Below are 21,313 nucleotides of genomic sequence, written 5' to 3' on the forward strand. Positions count from 1 at the left end.
GACCTTCAGAGAGCCTCACCGGCTTAAAACGAAGCTTCAATGCCGAACTCTGCACGTCCTCCTCTGGATCCATTCTATGCTGAGTCCTGGCTTCTTATAAACATGTAGGCTCAGACAATTTCGGAAAATGTAGTTTTTTAACAGTCTGTTGATATTTTCTTTTACCTTTTTTTTTGCAGATAAACCATTAGGCACTAATCCAACACCTCTTATTATTTATAAGCTTTTAAAAGAACGTTAACGGGCACTTAAAGACAAAACAATAAATCAGAGTCAAGAGAGATCTGGAAGGCACGTCTGTTCCCTACGCCATCTTGCCACGCCCCCATGATTCTATTATATTGAACTGTATACAAAATTATAAATATAAATTTTTTTAAACTGAAATGTTTCACTGCGAGATAGATAGCTAAGAGTTCTTGCCCAATTGTAGGATACTTTGCCTGAGCCGGTGAACGTTTGGCTGAAAAAAAAATGCCAGAGGCTCTAATTGCCCACAGACTCGTTGTTCGAACACTGCTCCCCACAGCACTGACAGATGCATCTGTGGTAAGAGAGCAAGGCCTTGGGCATTTGATGTACAAGCTTAGTAGCATTTGTAAGAACAGTGTTCACATCATGGAAAGCTAACACAGCATCATCTCCCAAAGTTAATGTCTTTTTGAAGCAGACATCATATCCTTTGAGTCGTTCAGCAAGAGGTAATAGAGATGCTGCGGTATTCACCAGGGAACAACAATAAAATTCCTCGTACCTAAAAACCATCACAACTGGCCAAACGTTCCTAACGGGGGGAGGAAATTATCAAATTCCATGCACTTTCCATTCATCAGGCAAAATACCATGTTGCATAACTCTAGCTCCCAAACATACAAGATCAGAAACACCAGAAACACTTTCCAGGGATTGATCACGGTACCACATTCCTCAAGCCTCGGAAACAATGAGATAAGGTGGCTCTTGTGCTCCTTTTCATCCACACTTACAACCAGAATCTCCTGGATGAACTTAAGTACTAAAAAAATCCAAGGCCAGTGAGTTCGTGGTCCATGAACCACTGGAATGTCTGAGCTGCATTCCATAGACCGAATGGTATTCTCAGAAACTCAAACATGCCGAATGGGAGCATCACTGCTGTCTTTGTGACATCCAAAGACTCAAATGGAATCTAATAGTAAGCATGTACTAGATCTATTTTGACAAATGCATATTTGCCATGGAGGTTGGCTGAGAAGTCTTGTAAATTTGAAATATTGTATCAGTCAGGCACGGTGGAATTGTTCAGGGCACAATTATCTCTGCAAGGCCGCCAATCCCTAGTTTTTTTCAGAACCATATACAACCTTGAAGACCAGCAGCTGTCAGATCTGTGGGCTACGCCCAATTCTTGCCAATCCAATCTTGCGATTTTAAGATAATCCGGGGGTTTTACAAGCCTGCGTCTTATGGACCCTGCCTTTAAATGGTGGCTTATTGGATGTCTGTACACCATTATGATGGGGTCACAAGGCGAGAAAAACCCTTGAGCAAGGCTTGGAAAGGGCAGGAGCCAGGTTGAAGGCTTGTCAGGCAGCAGATGGCATTGGTAGGACAACAAATGCAGCTCACTTGCATTCAAGAGCTGCAGTCCACACAACAGCATTTTTTTCCAAATACATCACTGAAAAATGTGACAAGAAATCCACTCCCAAAAAGGAATTTGCCACATTTACAACTGAAAACCCACCCAAAACGATTGTGAAGCTGAAATGAAATGTGAGTGACCTCTGGCCATGTTTGAATAAGAGAATCATTTGTCACTGAAAGAACACATGACATATTAGAAAGTCTATGTTCCTCATGGGTTGGAGGGACAGGCACCGCTCCAAAGTGACAGATAGTTTTGGAGTTTTACATAGAGATGTCAAACTAATAACCTACTCTTAACAACTGCCAAGAATTTTTTCCATTTTTCTTAGTTGCCTTCAATAAACTCTCTCAAATGAGAACAAGATCTCAAGACAAAGGACAGAACCAGGCCACAAGTCCCGTCGATTCTGCTCCTTAAACCGACACGAAACCACTCTGCACTCCTTTCAATTTCCGGACTTTTCCCATATCCCTGAATGCCCTTACTAATGAGATAGTTGTCTATTTCTTGTTTAAATATGCCCAGTGATCTGGCTTCCACTGCTGTATGCGGCAGCGGTTCCACAGATCCATGACCCACTGGCTAAAGAAGTTCTTCCTAATCTCTGTTTTATATGGATAACCTCTAATTTTCTTGTCCTCAATTCACCCACCAAGGGAACCATCTTACCCGCATCCACCCTATCTAAACCTTTCAAGATACAAAATGCCTCAGTGAGATAACTTCTTTAATTTCCTGTACTCCAATGAATTCTTCACTACCAATTTCACCTGGTCATTAACTTTTAGGTTTCCTTGCACAAGGACAGCCAGGTCCCTTTGCACATCCAAGGTCTGAATTTTCATCCCATCCAAATAGTTTATTTCCACTGCCAAAATGTACAACTGTACATTTCTCGGTGTTAAATCTCATCTGCCATCATTTTGCCCAGTTTCCTAATCTGTTTATATCCTTCTGCAACTTTACGGTTTCTACACTTCCTACTCTGTCCCCTATCTTGGTGACCTCTGCAAATTTCGCCACAAAACCATTTAAACCACAATCCAAATCATTAGTTTCTTTTTCCTTGCAATATATCTATCCTGCATTCCTTTTATTATGGCCACATGCCATTCTAGAATTGATCATTACTGAACCTGAACATGTTCTTTGTGATAAACATCTTCAAATAAATGTTCTGGATTTAATTTTTTTAAATCTCATTGTGGCTCCTCTTCATCCCCTCTTTGCAAGTAGAATTCACAAAATTTTCCAAATATTTTTTCAGTAATAATTCTGTGGTACAGAAGATTACTAATCTTTCCTAGAGGTTAAAAGTTGCATTTTGATTTTGTTGTCTCAACTGAACATTGTACAAGGTGAAGGCTGATTAAAATGGATTCAGTAATGATGGCCTTCAAATGTTGCATTATTGCTGTGGCTACACAGCTTGAATGATAAACTGGTGTTTCTACAGGGAATTAACTCATGGAAATGTTCTAAATACATTCATTGGAGATAGACTTCTGTGAAAAGTTTACTGCCCATGGGCAACAATCCTTGAAAAGAGATGAATCATCACCCAACAGAGCAGTCCAGGAATAGGCAATTTGGTGAACAATGTCTGTGGTGACCATGATACTCATTTAAATTAATCCCATCTGTCAGCACATGGTCCATACACATCACCCATTCCCTCTTGTTCATGTGCCCAATCAAATGCCTCTTAAATCATGGTGATTTCACCGCTATCCTGGTAGCGTTGGCCAGACCCCCACCGCACTGTGCAAAAACCTCCCTCACTTCTCTTCTTTTCCCCTCTCATGTTCAATATAGGCATCGTAGTACTTTTACATTTCCCACGGGGTGGGGGGGGGGGAAGAAGAAATCGACCTTCTCCAGGACTACAATAATTGGATAAATTTCAACATGTCATCTCTCAGCCTCCAAAGCTCCAGAGAAAACTATCCACATTGCCACTTTCAAGGAGCTCGCACTTGCACCCCAGAATCCCTCATTGCAACACTACTACAAGGGCTCTCAAAGTGCAAGACAGTGAATATTCCTTTTCCTTTGGGTGTTGTTTCCTCCATATATCCAAAAGTTGCATTTCATGCATCTATTTAGTTATAAATTTGGTTACTTTGTTCTTACTGTTAATTTTTTTCCCAGTTTTATCCACGTTTGAATCCAAATTCAGGTTGAAATCCCCTTCTATTAGTATGTTCCCTTGCGTGTCTGCTATCTTCAAAAAAATATCTTGCATAATCTTTTGATCTTCTTCGTTAGGTGAATATACATTGGGTAGATTCCAAAACTCCGAATATATCTAACATTTTATCATTACATATCTCCCTGCTGGATCTATTATTTCCTCTTCTATTTTAATTGGTACATTTTTACTGATTAATATAGCTACTCCTCTAGCTTTTGAATTATACGACGCTGCTGTTACGTGTCCTACCCAATCTCTCTTTAATTTCTTGTGCTCCAATTCAGTTAAATGTGTTTCTTGCACAAATGCTATATCAATTTTTTTCTTTTTTCAGTAAATTTAGCAGTTTCTTCCTTTTGATTTGGTTATATATTCCGCTAATATTTCAAGTCATATAGTTCAACGTAGCCATTTCATACATTGTTTATCTTCCCTTTCCGTTTCCTCATCATCACCTTTCTTTCTTATCCATTTCTGCTTTCTTGTTTTGAACACTTTATAAGACAACATTTCTAAAACATCAAACATTTTCCTTATTCTGCTATTTAAAACTTCTTTAACCCCATTCTCCCCTCCCCCTCCTGAGTTGCCCTTTATTCCTTGTCAGGCAACCACGTCTCCCCTGTCCATTTGGATTTGCGAATTCACTCGAAAGCGTCAACTGATTTTGCAGTGACCGTAACTCCTCTCCACCCAACCCCTTCCCGAGAAGATTTCAATTTTCATATATATCAAAAGTCACTCTTTTAATTCCCTCGTTATTCCCTCTATTCCCTTTCATTCCCTTATTAATTCTTATCTATACTATATATTTTCCTCTAAATACGGATACATTCATGTATACACATATATACATACACATCTATATGTATATATAGATAGATATATATATCTATCTATATATATATATATATAGATATATATATATATCTATATATACCCATATACACACATACATATAGTTCGTGGTCATTTTTACTCTCATTATATGTCTTCATCTCTCTGCTTGTTTTGTAGTTGTTCTGCAAATTTCCTTGCTTCCTCTGGATCCGAGAATAGTCTGTTTTGTTGCCCTGGAATAACTATTTCAAGTACCTCTGGGTACTTTAACATAAATTTATATCCTTTTTTCCATAGGATCGTTTTTGCTGTATTGAACTCCTTCCTCTTCTTCAGGAGTTCAAAACTTATGTCTGGATAGAAAAAAAAAATTGACCTTTGTATTCCAGTGGCTTTTTGTCTTCTCTTATTTTCTTCATTGCTTTCTCCAATATATTTTCTCTTGTTGTATATCTTAAGAATTTTACTAAAATGGATGTTGGTTTTTGCTGCGGTTGTGGTTTCGGGGCTAGTGTTCTATGTGCCCTCTCTATTTCCATTTCTTCCTGTAATTCTGGTCTTCCTAGGACCCTGGGGATCCAATCTTTTATAAATTCTCTCATATTCTTGCCTTCTTCATCTTCCTTAAGGCCCACTATCTTTATATTATTTCTTCTATTATAGTTTTCCATTATATCTATCTTCTGAGCTAACAGCTCATGTGCCTCTTTAACTTTTTTATTAGATTCTTCTAATTTATCTTTTGTCCTCTACTTCCATTTCTACGATTATTTCTCGTTCTTCCACATTTTCCACTCTTTTTCCTATCTCTGATATGACCATTTCTATTTTATTCATTTTTTCTTCTGCACTCTTAATTCTTCTTTTTATCTCATTAAATTCTTGTAATTGCCATTCTTTCACTGATTCCATATATTCTTTAAAAAAAGATATATCCATTGTCCTGCCTTTCCCTTCTTCTTCCATTTCTCTTTGTTCTTCTTCTTCTTCCTCTGGGTTGGCCATCTATTGTTTCCTTGTTTTCTTTTTGCTCTCTTCTTTCATGTTGTTGTTATTTTCTATGTTCTCTTCCTGTTGCTGTGTTGCAGCTGTCACTCTCAGCTGTGGAGATCGACTCCGCAGCTGTTCCCCCCTCCTGTCAGTGTGTTTTTTTTTCATGCGCATCGCGCATGTGCGGTTGCGCAGTTTTACTCGGCTCCGCGAGCCATTTTTGTAGTCCCGAGCTTGGGACTTCCACCGACCTTAGGGAGCGGACTTCTCTCTCCGCGGCGGGCCTCCTCGGACAGGTAAGGCCTTCACCTTCTTCTTCCGACGTTCTTTCATCTTCTCTTCTTCCCGTTGCTTTCGACTTTTCTCTCTTCGCTGCCATTTTCTTCTCACCTTTACTTTTACTTTGTTTTAATTTTTATTCTTGTACCGTTGTGTTTTGTGTGTTTTTTTTCAACTTTTCCGGAGAGGGCTGGAATTCCCTGACCAGTCTCTACTCCATCACGTGACTCCCTCCTGTGACACCACTTTCATGGAATTATGTAACTCTGTTTTATCTCTTCCTGCCAATTTGCATAACTTGGCTGTTCAATTTTATAATGTTGGCTTCTGGACTATTTTATTGTGTCCCTTGATCAAGAGAGTTCTGGCAGTGCAACGCAATTTTGTTTTCTTTTGTCAGGTCAAATTTTGTCACATTGATCCAAAAACAAGTATTTTCACCATTCCTTCATTTCAGATTCTCTGCAGCTGTCGTATTGAACCTCACAGTGACGGCATCATGTTTGTCTTGTGTATCCTTTCCCCCTCCATCCAGACAGAGGTGCTGATCAACCAGTCGACTCCACTCATCCAGCACCACTGCCATTTCTGCTGCTCGGGCTTTTCATCCCATCTATTCATTTTGTTATTTCCCCTCTTCTTTTTCACAGCAAATAGAATCAGGTTTATTTGATCATCTTTCTGAATCCCAGTGAAAGGTTATCAACCTGAAGTTTTTAACTCCGATTATTTTTCCAGTAGATGATCTGCTGAGTATTTCCAGCATTGAGATTTTATTTTACTGCCTTGGTGTATTACTGAGTGCTTTGAATGGGAGAAGAAATGTGGGTTGGGTTAAGTGGAGATGTTTCGATCATGGAGTGGATTTAGAAAAATAGACGTTAAGGGGGAGGGTGCATGGAAATAGTTAATTCATCTTTTCAAATTGTTTTTTGAGCTATGATTGTTTTCCTCTTCTTGCAATTTTGGTAGTTCAATTTTAGCGAGAAACTCATCTATTTTGTCTTCTTTTCCTTCAATCTCAGTTCAGTATAATTCCTCCTAGAATTCCTTAAAGTTTTCATTGATCTCTGTTGGGTTTTATGTAATTTTTTTTGTCTTTTTTCCTTGATGCCAAAACCGTTCTTTTAGCTTGTTCTGTTTTAAGCTGCCAAGCTAGTATTTTGTGCATTTTTTCTCCTCACTCGTAATACTTCTGCTTTATTTTCATTATGTTCTTCTCCACCTTATACATTTGTAGTGTTTCATATTTTTTTTTGTCTGGCAATTCTCTTCTTTTTGTTGTATCTCCCCTTGATGCTAGATCTTTTTCTGTACTTACTATTTCCCTTTCCAGCTGTTCTATTTCCCGATTGTAGTCCTTTTTCATCTTAGTTACATAACTTATTATCTGCTCTCTGATGAAGGCTTTCATTGCATCCCATAATATAAATTTGTCTTTCACTGATTCCATATTTATTTCAAAGTACATTTTAATTTGGCGCTCAATAAATTCTCTAAAACCCTGTCTTTTAAGTAGCATGGAGTTTAATCTCCATCTATATGTTCTTGTTGGGATGTCCTCCAGTTCTAATGCTAATAACAGGGGTGAGCGTTCAGATAACAATCTAGCTTTATATTCCATTATCCTAACTCTCCCTTGGATATGGGCTGACAACAGGAACAGGTCAATCCTTGAGTATGTTTTATGTCTACTCGAATAATATGAGTATTCCTTCTCCTTTGGGTGTTGCTTCCTCCATAGATCCAAAAGTTGCATTTCCTGCATTGATTTAACCATAAATTTGGCTACTTTGTACTTTCTGCTAGTCTTTTGTCCAGTTTTATCCATCTTTGAATCCAAATTAAGGTTAAAGTCCCCTCCTATCAATATATTCCCCTGTGTTTTTACAATCTTCAAAAAAATATTTTGCATAAACTTTTGATCCTCTTCATTAGGTGCATAGATATTGACCAAATTCCAGAGTTCTGAATATATCTGACATTTTATCATTAAATATCTCCCTGCTGGATCTATCATTTCCTCTTCTATTTTGATTGGTACATTTTTATTGATTAATATAGCTACACCTCTGGCTTTTGAATTATATGATGGTGCTGTTACCTGCCCGACCCACTCTCTCCTTCATCTCTTCTGTTCCACTTCAGTTAGATGTGTTTCCTGCACGAATGCTATATCTATTTTTTCAGTAAATTTAATATCCTCTTCCTTTTGATTTGGTTATGTATTCCATTAATATTTATAGTCATATAGTTCAACATAGCCATCTCATACTTTGTTTACATCTCATTTCCACCTCCTCACCACCACCTTTTCCCCATTTCCATTTCTCAGTTTTCTTTTTTTGAATGCACTGAATGACAACACTTCTAAAACATAAAATATTTCCACCATTCCCACATCTATAATTCCCTTAAACCCAACTGTCCACCATCTCTGAGTCACCCCTTGTCCCTTGCTGGGCAACCACAACTTCCCTCTCCATTCGGACTGCGAACCCGTTCGCAAGTGTCAACTGATTTCGCAGTAACTGTTATTCTCTCCCACCCAACCCCCTCCAGAAAAGACTTTTATCTTCACATTATAACAAAGCTCCTACTCGTTTCTTCTCTTTTTCTTTTTATGTTTTATTTATTTATTTGTTAACTCCTCCTCTTTTCTTTCCCCCTACTCCCTGACTTCCCTTTTCTTCCCTCCTTTAGTTCTTATTTATACATTATTTTTACATCTTCATATATAGTTTACCGTCATTCTTTGTTCTTGTTACATCTCTTCATCTTTCTATCTGTCTTGCTGGTGTTCTGCAAATTCTCGTGCATTCTCCGGATCCGAGAACAGTCCATTTTGCTGCCCCGGGTAACTATTTTAAGCACCGCTGGATATCTTAACATAAATTTAAAGCCTTTCTACCATAGGATCGATTTTGCTGCATTAAACTCCTTCCTCTTCTTTAGGAGCTCCAAACTTATGTGTGGGTAGAAAAAAAATTGACCTTTGTATTCCAGTGGTTTTTAGTCTTCTCTAATTTTATTCATTGCCTTCTTCAATATATTTTCTCTTGTCATGTATCTCAGGAATTTTACTAAAACGGATCTTGTTTTTTGTTGTGACTGTGGTTTCGGGGCTAATGTTCTGTGTGTGCTTTCTATTTCCATTCCTTCCTGCATTTCTGGCATTCCCAGGACCTTTGGGATCCATTCTTTTATAAATTCTTTCATATCTTTGCCACCTTCATCTTCCTTAAGGCCCACTATCTTTATATTGTTTCACCTACTATAGTTTTCCATTATATCCAACTTCTGGGCTAACAACTCCTGTGTTTCTTTAACTTTTTTGTCACTTTCTTCCAATTTTCTTTTTAGGTTGTTCACTTCCATTTTTACCACCATTACACGTTCTTCCACATTATCTGATCCTTTCCCTACATCTCTTATGACCAGCTCTATTCTACTCACTTTTTCTTCTGTACTTTTCATTTCACTAAATTCTAGTGTCAGCCATTCTTTTAATGCTTTCATTTGTTCTTGAAAAATAATTTTTCTTTATGTACTCTCCATTCATTTTACCTCCTATTCCTCTGTGCAGAGCTTGGTGTTCTCCTTCTTCTTCTTCTGTGTCTGCTCTTGGGTTTGTGTCTTCTATTTCTCTTCCTTGTATCTGTATCTCTTTGGACTTTCTGGATGAGCTGCTTGTCTCAGTTTGTTGGGTTTTTTTCCATGGTTTCTTGATGTTGGTCCTCTTCTTCTGGGCTGTTTATCTGTTGTGTCTCTTGCTTCCTTTTTTCTTTCAGATCCCTCCCTTTCCATTTGCTTTCTTTATCTTCCGACTGGGAGCCCTGCTGTCGGGCATCTCACAGCTGTTGGTGCTGTGGAGTTTAACTCCACAGCTGGTCCCCCTCCCGTCAGTATTCTCCTTGTCATGCACATCGCGCATGCACGATTCTTCGCGCATCCGCAGTGGTGCACCCCTATTTGGCTCCGTGAGCCATTTTTGCAGTCCCACAGTTGGTGGGTCACGACCCTGCGGGGTCTCCACTCACCTCGGGGAGCGGGCTCCTCTTTCCACGGCGGGTCCCTGCTTTTTCGTGCAGGTAAGGCCTTCACTTTCTCTTCTGGCGTCTTTATTCTTTTCTTCCTGTTGTTTTGGCTTTTCTTTCTGAGGAGCCATTTTCTCCAAACCTTTATTTTTTATTTGTTATGATTTGTGTGTCTGGGGCTGTAATGGAGGATTAAAACCATGTACACAGATGCTTTTTGCTTATATGGAACTGACGACACTGGGTCCACACGCAGGTCACCTTACTTTCAGAACTAGCAAATGTAATTAAACTCAGCCATGGGGATTTATCTGAAGATAGACTTTGAAATGGAATTCCACTGTGAGGCCCAGGGAAAGCAGTTGTCAAATGCAACACTCTGAAATTGACAAATTGGTCACAACCTGTCTTGCTCGAGAAGTTTTAATAAGTCTTTGTATCTACGAGATAAACGAGGAAATCATAACATCCTGGTTCCATAATAATTAATCTTCTAAATTGTAGAATATAATGTTCAGTTTTGATTTTGACTGACAAATGTTAGAAGGAGGAGGCGCATGATTAATTGTTTTTGGGGTATATAAGCCTGTGGTCCTGCTGCTTAAGTTTAGACTCTCCGAGGGGTGGGAACACCCCTTGTCAAGAAGGAAGAACAGCCTGAGTCCAAGCAACGTCCCGGTCGGGGGAGGTGGAGAAGCTGCTACCGGCGCCCTGACAACCTACTACAAGTGTGCAGTTGTAGCCTCGCTTCGGCATTTGGGACCAGCCCAGGCATTGATAAGTATAGTTGGGAAGGGCTTGCATATTGTAGTGTGAAATCAGCTTTTGAATTAGTAATAAACATTTGTATAAACTGAACTGTTCTCGGTGTGTGTTTGTCTATTTTCTTTCGGTGGCTCAAACACTGTGACCAATCTAAAATGAACAAAATGAGAGGTATAAGTTTACCCAAGACAGGGGCTTTGCTTTTTCTTCACTTATTACCTTTTTTTCTGGAGAGGGCTGGTATTCTCCTACCGGCCCCTACTCCATTACATGACTCTTCCAGTTTATCTTTCTTATTGAGGGGGATTCCACAATGTAACTTTGTTATTTGAATGAATTCATCAGAATGAACATGTGATGTGATTTTTACCCGCCGTCTAACCTTGTAAGTGAGTGAGTCCCACCTTTTGACCTTGTTTTCTCATTGGAGTTCGACATTGAAAATGTTTTGTTAGTGAGTTCCACAGTGTAACCTTGTGATGTGAGTGAGTTCCAAAGAATAATCATGTTTTCTTTGTGAATCCCATATTGTAAACTTTATGTTAGTGAGTCCCACAGTGTAATCATGTCTTCTTTATGAATCCCACATTGTAAATGTAATGTGAATGAGTCCCACAGTGTAAACTTGTTATGTGAGAGATTTGCACAGTATAATCTTGTTGACTTAGTGAATCCCACATTGTAAATGTTATGTGAGTGAGTCCCACAGTGTAAACTTGGTATGTGAGAGATTTGCACAGTATAATCTTGTTGACTTAGTGAATCCCACATTGTAAATGTTATGTGAGTGCGTCCCACAGTGTAAACTTGGGATGTGAGTAATTTTCACAGTGTGACCTGGTGATGTGAGTGAGTTTCAAGGTGTGACATTTTTATGGAAGTGAACTCCACAGTGTCAACCTGTAAAGTTCTTGAGTCTCAGAGTATAAAATTGGGATGTTAAAATGGAAAGGAACTACAAACACTAAAATAAATGGCATTTTGGGAAATGTTTAATCTTTGTTTTCACAAGCTATGAACTGTGTTGTGTATAAATTAACAACACATGTAAAATGATTTTTCTTCAAGAAAACAAATGTACATCAGGAAATTCACATCCACATTTCCATTTTAAAAAAGCCTAATATAAATGCTATAATGAAACTACAAACATTAAAATAAATGCTTTTTTGGGAATTGATTAAACATTGTTTTGACATCTATGAACTGTCATGTTTAAATATTAATAGCACATGTAAAACAGTTAAAGAAGTTGAAATATGTACTTTTCAACCAGAAACCAGAAAGTAGTTAAGGAAATTCGCATTTAAGTTTCAATTTCATCAAGGATTCCACAGTGTCAACCTGTCAGGTTAGTGAGTCTCCGGCGGCTGGCGTCCTTGCGGAGACTGTCGACGACTCAACGAGGCAACCATTCCTGACCGTTACCCCATCCCTCACATCCAGAACTTTACGGCCAACCTGCATGGTGTGAGGGCTTTCTCCAAGGTTTACCTGGTGTGCAGATATCACCAGATCCCAGTGCACCCTGAGGACAGACCCAAGATGGCCACATCACCCCCTTTGTCAATATAAGCATCTGTATGAGTTAACCCTTGGATTACCAAATTAATCATCCTTTGGAATGTAGCAGGGGCATTTTTCATGCCAAAAGGTAACACATTATACTCATATAAACCAGATGGAGTTACAAAAGCCGAAATATTCTTTCCTCTCCCAGTTAAAGACAGACACCAGTAACCTTTCAACAAATCCAACTTAGTAAGAAATTTAGCTTTGCCAATTTTATCAATACAGTCATCTGTTCTTGGAATAGGATAAGCATCTGTTTTAGTTACTGAATTAACCTTCCTGTAATCTGAACAGAACCGAATAATTCCATCTGGTTTCGGAACCAGAATACAAGAAAAAAAAACCTTCTGAGTTTGAAGGTCTAATATTTGAAGGTCTAATATTTGAAGGTCTAATATTAATAATGTAATATTCCACCTCCTGATCTATGATTTTACTCCTTAATGTATATACTATATGGGTGTTGATTCATGGGACTTGCTTCTCCCACATCTACATCATGATAAATCACTGATGTCTTTTTTTGGCACATCAGGAAACAAATTTGTAAATTTCAAAATTAATTCCTTCAATTGCATCCGTTTCTTGTGATTTAAGATGACCTAACTTTTCCTCCAAATTTTCCAAAATTGCTGAGTTCGATAGGCACTCAGGAACCATGGTTTCTTTAAGGTTACCCTCACAAGATTTTGTTTCCATAATCTTGTGATCGATAACTTCCTCAACCCTGTCTACAGCAAACACCTGAAACAGATGGTTCTCCACTCCCCTTATCCTCATAATAAGGTTTGGTGGTGGTGCACATCTCTGTGAATGAACCGGCCCTGTTTGTACCGCTGTCAGGGCTTGCTTATTGCCTCATGGCCTCAGTTTGTGTCCTGGGCCACTTAATGATGTCACCACTGCGTGGGGCAGAACTCACGTTGGCTTTAAATTGGGGCGCTCCAAATTCAGATAAACAATTGTCCTTGAAATTCCATCAAGTCCTGTGGTGTTTTCTGTGTGTAGCGGCCACTACATTGGTGAACCTGCAGAGCCCAGATGACATCTGGTCTCAAAACATGGATTCCTCGGCGATCAGCACTCTCTCTGTGAAGCTCCCCCATTCTGGACCTACCGGCCCCGCACATGGATCAGGCAGGTGGAGGTGGATCTTCAACTCCGGCAGATCACCTCGGACTCCACCATGTTCTACCACATGGTGAGTGCCCTCAACAAGGAAAGAGCAGCTAGAGTTGCTGATCTGATCCATGATCCCTCTGAGGAGGGCAAGTGCATCACCCTCAAAACCCTTCTCCTCAGCATCTTTAGACTCTCCTGTTGGCAGCACGCAGCCAGGCTGATGCACCTCAATGGCCTGGGGGACAGACCTATATAGTATATACATTAAGGAGTAAAATCATAGATCAGGAGGTGGAATATATGTTGAGAAATTACATTATTAGACCTTCAAACTCAGAAGGTTTTTTTTTCTTGTATTCTGGTACCGAAACCAGATGGAATTATTAGATTTTGTACAGATTACAGGAAGGTTAATTCAGTAACTAAAACAGATGGTTATCCTATTCCTAGAACAGATGACTGTATTGATAAAATTGGCCTTGATGGACGAGATGCTTGCACTGATAGAAGGTCACAGACCCTGCCTGATGCTTGAGTAAGCCTTCCTCGAACAAATGCCAGAGGACATCCCGTTCCTGCAAGCAGACAAGGACTTCTCAAATCCCAGGACGGTCGCAGCCCATGCCGATGTGTTGTGGTGGACGATGAGAGAACGAGGCCACCATGAACCAGGTCACAACCCCTGTGCCCGAACGACCACAGCCCATCCCCAGACAGAAGACGGAAGAGCACCAGTCAACCTTGTGCTTCTACAGGGGCACAGTTCCTACTTCTTCAAAGCCGCCACCATCATCCCTGGGCCGAAGAAGTCATCAGTTCTTTCCTCAGTGACGGCTGCCCTGCTCCATTTACATCTACCATCATGAAGTGCTTTGAGAGTCTCATCATGGGGCACATCAACCTCCTGTTGCTCCCCTCACTGGACCCCCTGCCATTCGTATATTGATCAAACTGCTCTATGGATTATGCCATCACCACCTCCCTCCATTTAGCCTCACCCATCTGGAAGCAAACACAGGTCTGTTGGAATGCTGTTCATTGACTTCACTTCAGCCTTCAACCCAATCAGACCTCAGTACCTGATGGAGACGTTGAACCTGCTGGACCTAAACACTTCCCTCTGCAGTTAGATTCTTGACATCCTGTGGGGGAGATCTCAAGCATTCTGGGTCACAATCAGGACTTCCCAGATCATCACCCCTCCCCACCTCCCCCGGGCTGTGGGCTTGTCCATTGGTGTCTACTCTGCTGACCCATGGCTGTGCAACTAGACTCAGCTCAAACCATATCCTCAAGTCCATTGATGATGCGACCGTGGTGGGCCTTATCAGCAAGAATGATGAGTCAGTGTTGAGGTGCAGTTGCTAACAGACTAGTGCAGAGCCAACAGTCTATATCTGAATGTTAATAAAACCAAAGAGATGGTTGTCCACTTCAGGGAGGCCCGAAGGATCTCTGTTCACTGACCACTGACGGCTCCACCGTTGAGGTTGTGAAAAGGACCAGGTTTCTTGGTGTGCGTTTGGTGGAGAATCTCCCCTGGTCCTCAACACCAGCTCCATTATCGAGAAAGCCCAGTAGCATCTCTTCATCCTCTGAAGGCAGAGGAAAGTTCATCTCCCACCCTCCATCCACACGACATCCTACAGAGGATGTATTGAGAGGATTCGGAGCCATTGCATCACACTCTGGTTTGGAAACTGTACCACCTCAGACCTCAAAACCCTCCAGAGGATAGTGGAATCAGCAGAGAATATCATTGAGGTCTCTCTTCCTGCCATGATGGACATCTACAAGGCAAGATCCACGTGGAAGGCAAATAAAATGGTGAAAGACTTCACACACCCTTCTTGGAAATGGTCTCCATTCTTCCATCTGGAAGGAGCGTTCGGGCCCACTCATCCAGATTGTGTAACAGCTTTTATCCGCAAGCCATCAGGCTCCTCTATTCCGAGAACATATGTGTACTCGTATATCATGGGTTTGTTTTCGTGGGTTTTTAAAAAAATTGTCTTATGACTTAATAGTTCATTTCGATTTATGTCAATATGCTTCTTGTTCCTGGAGAAACCCTCTCTCATCTTTCCTGTGATATTAATGGCAATGGTTTGAATGATAAATAAAGGTGACTTGACCACTTGGATTTCATTCCCTTCAGACCCCAAAGAGTACGGATTGGCAAACTCATCTCCTCCACAATCAGGAGCGGAGAGTCACAGGGTGGCCAATTCCATCTCCTGCTCTATTCTCTTTGCACCTATGACTGATTAAGAAATTACATTTTCCAATCACTTATTAGCAAATGATACCACAGCAGTGCACTGTATAAAAAGGGTCAATGGGTCAGCACACAGGACGGAGACAGAAATCTTGGCTGAAGCAATATAACACCCACTGTCTGCGTCAAAGAGCTGATTGTGGACTTCAGCAATGTGTGACAGAGTATATAGATATGTTTTTGGGAGATCAATTGGGAAAGGTTTGTTAGAGCACTGTTCAGGTGTCCCAGCTAGATTCATCCTTTATGAGTGACGAGCCACCTGCTGGTGAGGGGTAACAGGAAGTCCTCCCTATGGCGCTCCATTCCATCCAGTCGCTACTATGTACCATGACCAACACTACTCGTCACAAGCTCTTACTCAATTTGGAAAGTAGGTCGACATCGAGAACAACACTCCCAACCTGGATCACCACTCCGGGTCCAGTCCTTCTCAGGAAGCACGTGAGGAGAAGCAAGAACCGACCCCCTGGTGGAAAGGGCGAACCTGCTCCACACCAATCCCACGTATGCCTTTGTGGATACCCGGATGGGAGGGAGAACACGGTCTCCATCAGGCCCTGGTAACCACCAGATCAAAGGGTCTGTTGCCTCAGGTGCCCTGCAAGTCACGGAGCTCATTCTCACAGCCCCCAGTCAGGGCCTCGGGGGATCCAGATCAGGAGGAAAGTGCATCCCCCTCCACCATTAAGCCAGAGGACCAGCCCACCTCTCCTCCCTCACAAGGGGACCAGGAGACCCAAGGAGCCTAAGGCCCCCCCCCCCCCAGTGCTAAGGTGCTCCACCAGGATCTCCAGGTCCCCGCATCGCTTAATTCTGTAAATTTGTAAATGTTTATTTTTCAACTTTTCTTCTGAACCCATGATCTCTGTCTTCATTCACAGACCCTAAATTCTACAAGAAGGGGTGAATGCAGTGAACTGGGATTCACTGGTAGTGTGTTGCGCTGATACCTGGCCCGGCCTCCTGGCTCTGCCCCATCTAACCCTGTTTTCCTGCCTAAACAGAGAACCCTTCCGAAGATGTCTGTGAGATCCTCCCATAGTTATAAGCTAATCAAAGCATTTATTCCCCCTCCAGTTGTGCGAGCTTTGATTCACGTGACAGTTTGTAGTTGAGGAGTCTGATGGTGGAGGGGGAGCAGCTCTTTCTGAAACTGGTGGTGCGAGGCTTGTGGCATCGAGACTTCTTTCCTGATGGTGCCAGTGAGAACAGAGCATGTTCTGGGTGGTGTTCATGCCCGATGATTGCTGCTGTAATATTGTCGCTGATGATGTGTAATATTACATTTCTGTCTGATTACATGACAATAAATTGTATCGAATCTGATCTGAAAGCAAGTGTTTCCCACTCAGCTGTGGGGAGTTTGGGAGTGAGCTGTCTTCTTTAACTGCAGCCATCTCCTCATCACCCTCTCACTTTCTTCCATCCATGTGCCTAAGACCCTCAGACTCTTTTAGATGTCCTGACTGTACCAGCCTCCACCTCCCAGGTCAATCATTCCAGGCACCCACTCCTCTCAATGTTTGGTTCTGATGTCTCCCCTAAACATTCCTCCCCTCACTGTGTACAGACGTTACCTGGTGTTTGCTACTCTCCCAAACTGGGGGAAGGTGCTGGTGGTCCACCCGATCTATGCCTCATCATCTTGTAGACTTCCAAGGCCCATCTCATTCTTCACTTCAAAGGGAGAAGCCCAAGGTCTTTGAACCTTGCCTCACAAGGCACATTCTCCAATCCAGACAACATCCTGGTCCATCTGCTCTGCAGCCTCTCCAAAGATTCACCTGTTCCTTCCTGTAAAGAGGTTGTCCAGATTGGAAAAGAAGTGATGAGGCAAGGTAAGTAAAGCTGGGCCTTTTCTTTTTGGAGGCAGAAGGATCAGAGGAGACTTAATAGAGGTCTCCCAGATTCAGAGAGGCATAGATAGGGTGGGCAGCAAACGCCTGTTTCCCAGGGCAGGAATAGCAAACACCCGAGGACATGTGTCCACAGTGGAGAGAGGGGAATTTCGGTGATCCATCAGGGGTAAGTTTATTTTAAGCAGAGTTGTGGTGGCCTGGAATGGAGGTGGAGGTTGAAACATTAGGGGATTTAAGAGACTCGTAGACAGGCACATGGATAAAGAAAACAGGGTCGGGAAAGTTTTGTATTGGAACATATGGGTCAGCATAATATCGAGGGCCAAAGGGCCTGTGCTGTGTTTTGCAGGAAAGTGCACAGTAATATTTTTTTCCAAAAGATCAGGTTGTATTTGACAAAATGTGTGGTGTTTTGGGATCAAAAACCACAACTTTGCAGGGCCGAAATGTGGGCAGTTTTCATTTAAAAAGCCCAAACTGTGATTTACAAATTGTGTGTTTTGGTTTAAAAACCATGTCTGTACTTTGCAAAAGATGAGACAATGAGACCTAGGAGCAGGTCGGCCATTCAGACCATCGAGTCCGCTCCACCATTTCATCATGAACTGATCCATTCTCCCACCATCCCACTCCCCTGCTTCTCCACACAGCCTTGGTACCCTGACTGTTCATAGAGCTGGGACTGGGAGAACATGGCAGCACTGGCGGAGCTGCAGACCCACGGAGAGCGGAAACCCAGTGCTCCGTCGTGGGCTCCTACCATCTAGTCTGAATGCTGTTGGATCCGGAAAGGCTTTAAAAGACCTGTAAATTGACCTGACGCTGGTTTTATTTTAAAAATGTTGCAGCCGTGGGGGCCGCCTCCAGGATAGCAGGGCCTATGATTGGCAGCAGCCAGGAGAGGTGAGAGACTTCGGGGAAGCAGAGGACTGGCTCAGGGCACCAGGAAATGGGGAGCCCAACCCGGTTTAAGAAGGAGATGAAGAGGAGGTGACCCCTGGGACAGGATCACAGCGGCAGCCCAGAGAGGGGTTCTGTGGTTGAACCCACAGGCGGGGGGGTGCGATTCGAGGGAAGGAAACTCCTCAGGCTGTGAGCTGCTGACGAGTGCAGTTGAGGGATTCACGGGACTGCAGGAGACTGGCTCAAGATTGGCCGAAGTGGATCCAGGGATCTGAAGCAGGATGAGAGAGGGGGCCGAGGTCCCTGAAGGGTTCCTCATCATGATGGGGGCTCAGATCTGGAGCTCAAGCTGCTGATGGTTTGGACTAGATTCTGTGTGGTAACAGGGGCTATGGGAGGGTTGGAGCCAAATTGACGGACGCTCAGTGACTCTGGGGAGGTCTCATTTGCTTCTCTTTCTCTGACTGTAAAGAGGTGCTTCAAGCAATTTCTGCCAATGTCAAATCTGTCTGCCCTACAGCAGACGAAAAACAAATTTTGTGTAATGTTGCACTGTCTTTATTACATGGCAATAAATTGAATCTTAACTCTTGGAAATGTGAGAGAGATCTGACTCTTTCGTTTGTCCACACAGAGAGTGGTACTGCCTGGAATGCATTGCCGAGGGTGGTGATCGAGGCTGGGACAACCAGGACATTGAAGACTCTTTGACAGGCAGATGGATGTAAGGATAATAAAGGGTGACGGGTGTAAGGTGGGGAGGGTTTAGATTGTTATGGAGAAGGTTTACGTCGGTCAGCACAACATCGTGGAATGAACGGCCGGTCTGTGCTGGAATGTTCTGTGTTCAATGCTGTTGAGCAAATAAGGAGGGTTCCAACAGTCCCAGTCAGGATGGTTATAAAGATGGGGACAGATGTGGCTTTGCTGAGGGCCCCTGCTTCAGCTCCAACTCTTCCCAACAAAGCCTGTGCACCGTGTACATGGCTCAATGTCCGTGGGACCTTCTCTCATGGTCTTGTATTTCCTTGTGACAGGAAAGGAGGGGACTTGAGCTCTGCTTCCCTGTTCTCTCCCAACAACTGATCCTAATTCTCCTCATATTTTTGCTGAATCATTACAATTAAACACAGTTTGAATTTCCAGACTTTACTGTGGCATTCCCTGAAAAAAATTATTTCCCGCCACTCAGATCTTTTCACAGAGTCATAAAGATTCCCAGCGTAGAAACAGACCCTTTGGGCCAACTTCAGATTCAACCCTGAGATTCTTGTTCCTGGAGGCGAGGCAGAGTTACCACTTCTTGGTCATGCCAAAAAGAACCAACTCAACCTACGCAGGGAAACAAATAAAGAACAATTGGGAACAAATGGTGCCATATAGATTCCGATTTATTGACAAGTACACACATAAAAACTCAGAGATTCATTTTTCCTCTGGACAGACACAATTACCACTTATTGGCAGTCAAAGAAAACTGTACACAACATACACATTTAATCCCATGAAGAACTGTAAACAAAGTGTACAATACATTGGAAAACAATCGCTGAAGTCCAAATATAAGAGTCCTTAAATGAGTCCCGTAAGCCCACTACCCAGAGCCACCGTAACACCACGACTGAGTGCCACCATAACCCCACGACCCAGAGCCACCGTAACCCCACTACCGAGTGCCACCGTAACCTCACGACCTAGAGCCACCATAACCAAACTACACAGAGCCACCGTAACCCCACTACCCAGAGCCGCTGTAACCCCACCACCCATAGCCGTTGTAACCCACTACCCATAGCCACCGTAACCCCCACTACCCAGAGTCACCGTAACCCCACTACTCAGAGCCACCGTATCCCCACTACCCAGAATCACCTTAACCCCACTACCCAGAGTCTCCTTAACCCCCACTACCCAGAGCCACCGTAACCCCACTACCCAGAGCCACCTTAATCCCACTGCCCAGAGCCAATGTAACTCCACGACCCAGAGCCACCGTAATCCCACGACCCAGAGACACCGTAAACTCATGACCCAGAGCCACCGTAACCCCACTACACAGCCACCGTAACCCCACTACCCAGAGGGGTCTTAACTCCACCATCTAGAGCTGCCATAACCCCACCAACCAGAACCGCCGTAACCCCACTACCCAGAGCCACCATAACCCTACTACCCAGAGCCACCATAATCCCACTACCAAGAGCCGCCTTAACCCCCAAGACCCAGAGCCGCCGTAACTCCATGACGCACAGCCGCCGTAACCCCACGACCCAGAGCCGCCGTAACACCACGACCCACAGCCGCCGTATCCCCACCACCCAGAGCCGACGAAACCCCACTACAAAGAGCCGCTGTTACCCCCAGTACCCAGAGCCACCGTAACACCACTACCCAGAGCCACCTTAACCCCACTACCCAGAGCCACCGTAACCCCACTACCCAAAGACACCGTAACCCCACTACCCAGAGCCACCGCAACCCCACTACCCTGACACCGTAACCCCACTACCCAGAGCCACCGTAACCCCACTACCCAGAGCCACCGTAACCCCACTACCCAGAGTCACTGTAACCCCACTACCCAGAGCCACCGTAACCCCAAGACCCAGTGCCGCCGTAAACCCAAGACCCAGAGCCGCCGTAACTCCACGACACAGAGCCGCCGGAACCCCACGACCCAGAGCCGTCGTAACCCCACGACCCAGAGCCGCTGTAACCCCACTAGCCAGAGCTGCCGTAACCCCACCACCCAGAGGGGTCTTAACTCCACCATCTAGAGCTGCCATATCCCCACCACCCAGAACCGCCGTAACCCCACTACCCAGAGCCACCATAACCCTA

At 43.1% G+C, this 21,313-nt stretch overlaps 1 long non-coding RNA gene across 1 annotated transcript in view; it reads left to right on the top strand.

Moving 5' to 3' along the window:
• The window catches only part of LOC138750792 (uncharacterized), an 87,424-nt gene extending 67,556 nt beyond the window's left edge, over positions 1-19,868 (top strand). The window contains exons 2-3 of the long non-coding RNA XR_011349507.1: positions 19,107-19,196; positions 19,665-19,868. This is a non-coding gene — a long non-coding RNA (uncharacterized lncRNA). The remainder of the gene's footprint in view (positions 1-19,106; positions 19,197-19,664) is intronic.
• The last annotated feature ends 1,445 nt before the right edge of the window (positions 19,869-21,313 follow it).

Source organism: Narcine bancroftii, unplaced genomic scaffold, assembly GCF_036971445.1.
Source record: "Narcine bancroftii isolate sNarBan1 unplaced genomic scaffold, sNarBan1.hap1 Scaffold_269, whole genome shotgun sequence".
In the NCBI taxonomy this organism is placed as follows: Eukaryota; Metazoa; Chordata; class Chondrichthyes; order Torpediniformes; family Narcinidae; genus Narcine; species Narcine bancroftii.